The sequence below is a fragment of the Populus euphratica genome, unplaced genomic scaffold (assembly GCF_000495115.2).
Source record: "Populus euphratica unplaced genomic scaffold, PopEup_1.0 scaffold564.1, whole genome shotgun sequence".
In the NCBI taxonomy this organism is placed as follows: Eukaryota; Viridiplantae; Streptophyta; class Magnoliopsida; order Malpighiales; family Salicaceae; genus Populus; species Populus euphratica.
In genome coordinates this window covers 65733-73465 of record NW_011500443.1, presented here as the reverse complement: position 1 = coordinate 73465, position 7733 = coordinate 65733, and positions in this window count along the sequence as shown.

Below are 7733 nucleotides of genomic sequence, written 5' to 3'. Positions count from 1 at the left end.
CTTACCTTTCTATCCATATAAAATAGACCTAAATCTGAGATCTACAGCTCCAGATATGACCAAATTACCGAATAGTATTCTGGTTTGGACTGCACCGACATCTCTTTTCTAAGTTTGACCATCTCTTTGTCCTTTTAATTTCAGTTCTTAAATTCATCAATCAATCCTTTCATTTATGTGATAGACTTGCATTTAAAATAAACATTTACTAAAAATTAAAGGTATCTTATATTATTAGATATATTATTATAAAACATGCTTTAGTTAAGGAGTTATTAATACTTCAAGTGCAAAAATGATGATATAAAACCTTGATAAAAATACACTTTTAAGTATTAATCACTCTGTCATCCTAACAATCACATTTTTGTCAAATGATCTTAATAACAACAAAAAGTTAGTTAGTTAGTTTTTTTATCAATTACTACCCTCTACCCCAAACAAAAATGAAACATTGTCCTCAATGTTCTAAAATAGAAAAATAGAGTATAGAAAACATCATCTGAAATAATAACTACTAACAAACCTGAACCATACTAAGGAAATAATAAAACAGAAAATGTTATGCTATTAATAAAATCAAAAGACACAAGTTCTTAGAAACTAAAGCTCAAATCCAATCTAAGTTTTTTTAGCATTTCTCTATTTGACTAGTCTATTCGACTTATTGAGGAATCAATTACAAGGATGAAAGATTATAGTTGATCAAGCAGTTATTTAGCAGTAGCAACAAAGATTGTGATTTGTCGTGATGAAGATGTTAAAAAATTTTGTTCCATAGTAGGATCAAGAAAAGATAACAAATTATCATAAAAACCATTAACATTGAGCAAACCTATAGGTTTTTGGTGATATTCAGTTAGACCCAAGATGAAATATGAAATATCTCTTCTAATGTGCTTAGATCGCTTGGTAAGGCACTGAAGGGGTCAACATGATCAAACATTGTATTCATTCGTTTAGACATTGTAGAGACTTGTTGTTCCTCTCCAATTATTTTTCCAATGATATCCACTTTGGCTAAAGCTTTTGGAATGATACCCAAAACTTGATTGCCTTTAAAAATCCAATTGTTGACATACTCCCCATTAACCTAATACTACCTTCCTTATACACTAAATGAATCTTCCTCTTAACTAGTACTTGACCAATATGATTTATTAATTTTAAAATCTCATTTTCTTTCCTAGGATTGGATCTACCAAAAATATAAATATTTCTTATTTGATGACTTGAGAAACTTATCATTTCTACACACTTCTATATCCGTTGAATGTATGGATTAAGTAGAAATAAAGGAAAGAAATAGAAGATTTTATATATAAGAAATTAAAAACACAATCATATCATCTACATATAAGCTAACTGGAATCTCTCTCTCTTTCTCTTTTCAAAACATGTGCATGTACAAGTAGTTGTGATTATGACTCACATCTTTTCTTATTTTTACATCCAAGAACGGTTAAACGTCCTCTATAGGTCGGGAATAAGCTTCCCAACTAATTTTTTTAAAAACTGGCAAACATAGTATTTTTTAGTTAGATTTTATATCAAGTTATTTTTTTAGCTTAACATTGCTTTTTTATATTTTATATACTTTTTTTTTAATTTCATTCTTAATATGTTAAATATTGGGCTTTAAGAATTATTGTATCTAGTCAAATAACTCTGATTATAAATTTAATAGATTAACATAAATTAATATTATTTTTTTAATTTATTTTTTTTATTTTTATTATTTAACATTGACTTATCAGATCTTGAACTTCATCCTTTGCTCTTTTTTTTTTTCCGTAGGATTATCTTTATCTTATATACCATAAACATTGACTTATCAGATCTTGAACTTCATGCTTTGCTCTTTTTTTTTTCGTAGGATATCTTTATCTTATATACCATGTTGCAAGTTAGTTGAAATAACTTTGGTTGACTCAATTTTTTTAATTTTATTTTTTTCATTAAATTATCGACCCTTAAGTGTTGTGATTTTTTCCATTTTCCTGAATTCATGGTTATCTTAAGTGCGAGGTGGTTAAGTTAATACATGTTGGCTGAATATTGTTTATCATTTTTTTTATTTAACTTCAAATTTTTTTTCTAGGTCCAGTTAATAAAAAATCAGTTTTTAAATTCCGATCTAATATTGTATTTGGTGGGTTTTGTAAAGTTAACCTGACTTGTCTCAAGTCTTTTTCTTTGACGTATCTCTTTTCAAAATTGATTTTTTTATTTTCATTATTTAATATTTAATTTTGGACCTTGAGTTTTGTGACAATTATTTTAATCTCATATTCTGAGTCATGTGCTAGTCAACTTGGATTTACTCTATCATTATCTAGACAACTTTATTTATTTTTTAAAAAATTCCATAGCATAATGCACATCACCACTTTAATACATATATTAAAACAAAATAGTGTTTTTATGTAGAAATGATATAATTGTATATTTTGCCAATTTTTTTTTATTGTAGTAGTGACAAAATTGTAATTTTTTTTAGAAAATAATTTTTTTTTATTGTAGTAGTGACAAAATTGTATTTTTTTTTAGAAAATAATTTTTTTTCTTATATTTTTTTCTCTTTATACTTGATAGTTTTATCATTTTATATTTGACCTATTTATCACTATTTTATTTTTTTATCATCATTATTTTGTAATATTATTTTAGTTTTTCTTTAAATTTCTTTTGGAAAAAATACTATTCTTTAAATTTATTTTGGAAAAAATACTAATTTTTATTTTTTACACTTTAAATATTTATCACTCTATACTTATTTACACTTTTTTTGGTTCTTATCTTTATTCTTTTGTATTTTTTTAATTTCAATTCTTTACATTTTTTTTTAAATATTATACAAAGACTAAAAAAATAGTGTTTTACTATAGTAATAACAATATTGTTCAATTTTTAAGCTATGTTAAAAACTACTATAAGATCTTACTTGTTTTTATTAACGTATATGGATTTTACTAAATTTTACTATATATGAATATTGATTTTTTGTTTTACGATTATATTTATTACTTGATATTAAAAAACACTTTGACACCACTTGCATATTAATTCTTTTGTGTTAGAATAAAAAGTACTTCATTTCCAGTGAGACTAGTTGAATAAACATATTAATACTTTGTTTTTTGTATTTATTAGCACAAATAGTTCTTAACATATTTAATTAAATACATGCATAGATTTTTTGATATATAATTAGATTTTTTTAAATAACACATTTAAAGAGCTTACATATTTATTTGGTTTTTTGTCAAAAAAATATTTATCCTGCCTAGAGTCAAACAACTAGTTTATCTTCTATTTCTGGACTTGCAATTAATAAAATGGCTATGGCTTGCAAAACACAAACATATTTTGTTTACAAATCACTTCTTCAATTCTAATACTATAAATCCCCTTCCTATTCCATCGTCTGCTATTGCATTTTAATGGCAACACGGGAGAAGAAAAGGGTGCTGGTAGTGACTTAGAGGTTTTCCCCCCCCTTAATCGTGTAGTTGTAATATTTAGTACAATAATTTTTTTTTTGTTATTAATTAAAATCTAATAAGAATTTTATAAATAACTTAAATTATTATTTTATTTTTAAACGTTAGTGAAAATATAAATATTATATAACTTATAAATTATGAGATATAAAATATGTTTAAAAAAAATAGAAAAAGAGTGAAAAAAATAACTAAATTATATAATTAGTGTAAATTTTTCTATTTTTGTAATGTGAAGTTTAAGTTTTTAATTATCTTAATATATTGGATTTTGTGTCTGATAAATTATATATACTTACAAATGATTTGTTATTTATAAAAATAAAAAATAAAAACTATATTATTTTAATTTTTTACTTAAAAAATAAAAAGTAAATTAATTTTACCCTTACTATACCAAATCCCAAGTTGAGTATATAATAACTATGGTAATAAAATTTGAAATCAAAACTTACATTTCCTCGAAATTATATCAAGAAAATGAAAAGAACATTAAATTTAAAATAATTTCAATACTACATAAAAAAATATAATGCACGTAGCTTGTGGATAATTTACAAACAAAATCATGTATATAAACGAGCACCGAGTTAAAGCAAAAATATGGGGAAAAGAGAAGGAAAAGCAAAGATGGGCCTATTAGCTGGATCCATTTGTACGGCGCCTAACAAAATACACAAGCAGCCCAGCTTATCCAGCACCCAGTTTGAAAACCGCACAGCCACTGCTAGCTAGGGTTACTCTGCACCTTTCTATATAAACCCTTCGACGCCTCTCTACTCCTTAAAGCGTCATCTCCCGTCTAGAATTCTAGGGTTTCCCAGCTGCAGTTTCAGCTTAAGCTTTTCAAAATCACATCAATTTCTCGTTGTTTATATCCCTTTTGAAAACAAATCTCCCTATGAGGAAGCAATCCCAAAAGATAGGAAGTGCCGTATGACACTTTAATCAACAGTGGTCACACTCACGTACCCACGTTTCCCCTCAACCAATCACAGCCCAAGAGAGGCGTTTCCTCCCCCGGATTCGTCTTCCTTGGGTCGCTGATTGATCGGGATCACGTGGGCTACTGTGTGCCGCTGTGTGTGTGATTTGGAACGGGTCTCTGAGGGTTTTATTTCTTAAATCATATTTGTTTCTGAGCAATTAAGGTCTGATGCCACGTCGCCGGTAGCCAAAAAGGCGTTGACCGGCGATGCTATGATTGGACCGAAACCAATCTCATGTTTCGTTTGCTGATAGGAATCTGTGGGTCTCATCTTAGTTGATACACGGAGCCGTTTCTGCGATTACATATGTTTTTCTTGTTTTAAATCTTTTTCTAAAATCTTTATCTTTTGAATTTTGTGCACCGAAGGGTATTATGCAGCCAATGATGATTGTTTTTGTTTAGTTGGAATTACCGGCTGAATCTCCTTTTGATGTCAATTTATACTGGCTGTGTCTGAGGCATCATAATACTGCAAAAAATGATTTTAAACATGTTCCCGAGCTTCTGATGAATTTGATACCTTCTGGGCATTTTAATTAAACCATAAATTATTATTTTTTTCAATGAATTGGATATCCTCTTTTAAAACCATGTGAAATCTCTTTAAAAATTCATCAATTTTGATGTTTTTATGATCCAATCTCACTCTCTGTTAATCGAACTGGGGTATAATGAAGATTGAGATCAAATTTATTTGATGTTTACGATTTTTATATCTGCGTAGCATGATCAATATTTCTGTTTATTTACATAAACTAAATGGAACTATGATTCTCCATGTATGGCCCGAAAATGGGACTGCAAAGGCCACAGCCAAATGATCTACTTCTCTAAGTGGAAAAAATCTGTCCTCACATTACCCACCATGGCGTCCATCGTTCATTGACCTCTACACCTCTAATGTATTCTGGAAACACGGCGACAATGCTGCAGATGAGAATATGGTATTCAGAAAAGCATTAAACTGCAACAAAGCCGAATCTAATGTGATACATTTGATAATAGCTAAAAACAGTTGTTCAAACTTTTAGGTACAAACCTAGGATAGAGAATAATATCAGGAAGCCAGCGGCATTTGAACGGCTCTGCCACTACCAACTCGATTTAGTCCAAGGTGTCCCACATTTTCTCTGAAAATCATAACCAATTTTCCAGTGAATATAGAAGAAAAATACTGAAACCAACATCATGAGTTAAAGGTAATGTTACAGATGTCTTGTTCAAGTGTTTCGTACACAAACAGTGGAACAGTGCCTGTTCTAATCAGGTCATCAAGCCCTGCCAAAACAACAAAAAAATTATCCATGCCTCCATTATAAAAATACCAGTGCCTTTTTTTGTTTGGGGTAGCAATTTAATGACAGAATATATATATATATATAATGAAATACAAATCAACACTGGAAATCGTTCAAATACTGGGAAGTCTTGGTTGTCTTAGATGCCGCAGTTCCCAGAATTCATACGGTGTGAAAGGCATAACAAAATGAAATCATGAACTTTTTTCATATTGGTGAGGAATTGAGTTGTCGATAGGTATCATAACTACGAGGAATAAATATACCTTTTAAACTAAAGGCATAACAAAGGAATTGAGGTGTCTATCCTTGTTAAGGGTATTGTTCTATCTTCCTAGTTCAAACGGAAATGCTGCACAAAAGACTAGGGAAAACGTTTCAAGCCTTCTATTCGAAAAAGATTCTGCACTCTAAAATTCCTGAATGGTACCCGCACCAATAGGCTCCATAGTAACTCACAATAGTAAAATTGAGCTCCTCTGTCATTGAGAGAATGACGGCTGGATCTTAAGAACTACAAAAAGGCAGCTTAGATGTTGTGATCCATGGTTAATAAGAATAATAAGATAGCCTCAGGATGCAAAAACATTAACGAGAGACAACTATACATATTTACATTGAACTTAAACTTTGTTTTTATTTTGCATTTTTCTTGGACTTCCATCATGCTTATTAATGTATTATTCATATAAAATCTGTTTAAATACTTATTCTTAACTAAGCATATTATTTATTAAATTTTTATTTTATTGTTGTTGTTAAAATATATAAAACCTTGAATATTTAATCTAAAGATCACTAAAATCTCTATCCTTGTGATCATTTGTCTTTAGGTCATTATGACTGGCTATCTTAAGTCCTCATGACCATGTTTTTAAAAGGATCAAAGATCCTTCTTCAAGTTCTTGTAACTATTATCTCTAAAAAAATAATGTGTTTTTCTCTGGAAAACATTGACAAAAATCTATCATGAATTTACCAACATTAGTCGAACTATTTGAGGACACTTTTATGTTAGACAGGGAATGAGCTTATTTGTTCTTTGTCTTCTAAAATCATGACATGTGAACTTGTAAACCCTAACTACATAGGAATGTTAATCTCAGAGATTGATGATAAAACATCTTTGTACAAGAAATAAAAATTTTCTTTGCGTGGTTAATGTCGTTACACGACGTCGGGCGACGATTCCACTCTTTTTTGTTTGTTTTAACAAAAAAGAATAATTGTTTTTTTTTCTTGATTAGGGGAAATAAAGATTTTATCCAAAATTAGACACTGGTCCCAGATATTCAGGTACTGGGTTAGTTATGATTAAGAAAAGGTAGACACCATCCTTAAAACATCCTTTTAGAGAAAGGTTACCCTTGTGTGTTTTTCATTTGATTCAATGGTATTATATTTTGAGCTTATTTGCAAAATTTTTTAAGATAGTTAACGTCGGTCCCTAAAAATAAAAGACGCGTTAAAAATGACATCAGTCCCTAAAATTAGGAGACTTTGTCTAAAATGTCGATGTTTGTCCCTAAAAAGGAGAGTTACATCTGATTTACCAAAAGAAATAATAATGGACATAATCCATATTTGGTATTTAAATTTTTGACATCGGTCCTTTTCTGTAAATAAAAGAGACGTGTCGACAAATAATATTTATTTTATGAAACAAAAATTATTTTGATATCATTGAGAAATGGGTATATCCATTCTTGAGAATCGGGTTTTGACCCATAAACAGTAACATGATAAAATGGGTGTTGGACCCGCGTCGTTATTTATTTTAAATTTATTTTTGTTTATTTTTTTTTACATGCAAAAATTTACAAGTATTTATATATAAAAATATAAAAAATACCATAAAAAATAATAGAAAATTACATGAGTGCCACTGTACAGGTAAAAGACTGAAATACCCTCAGATTCTCTGAAATTTACGAAAATGCC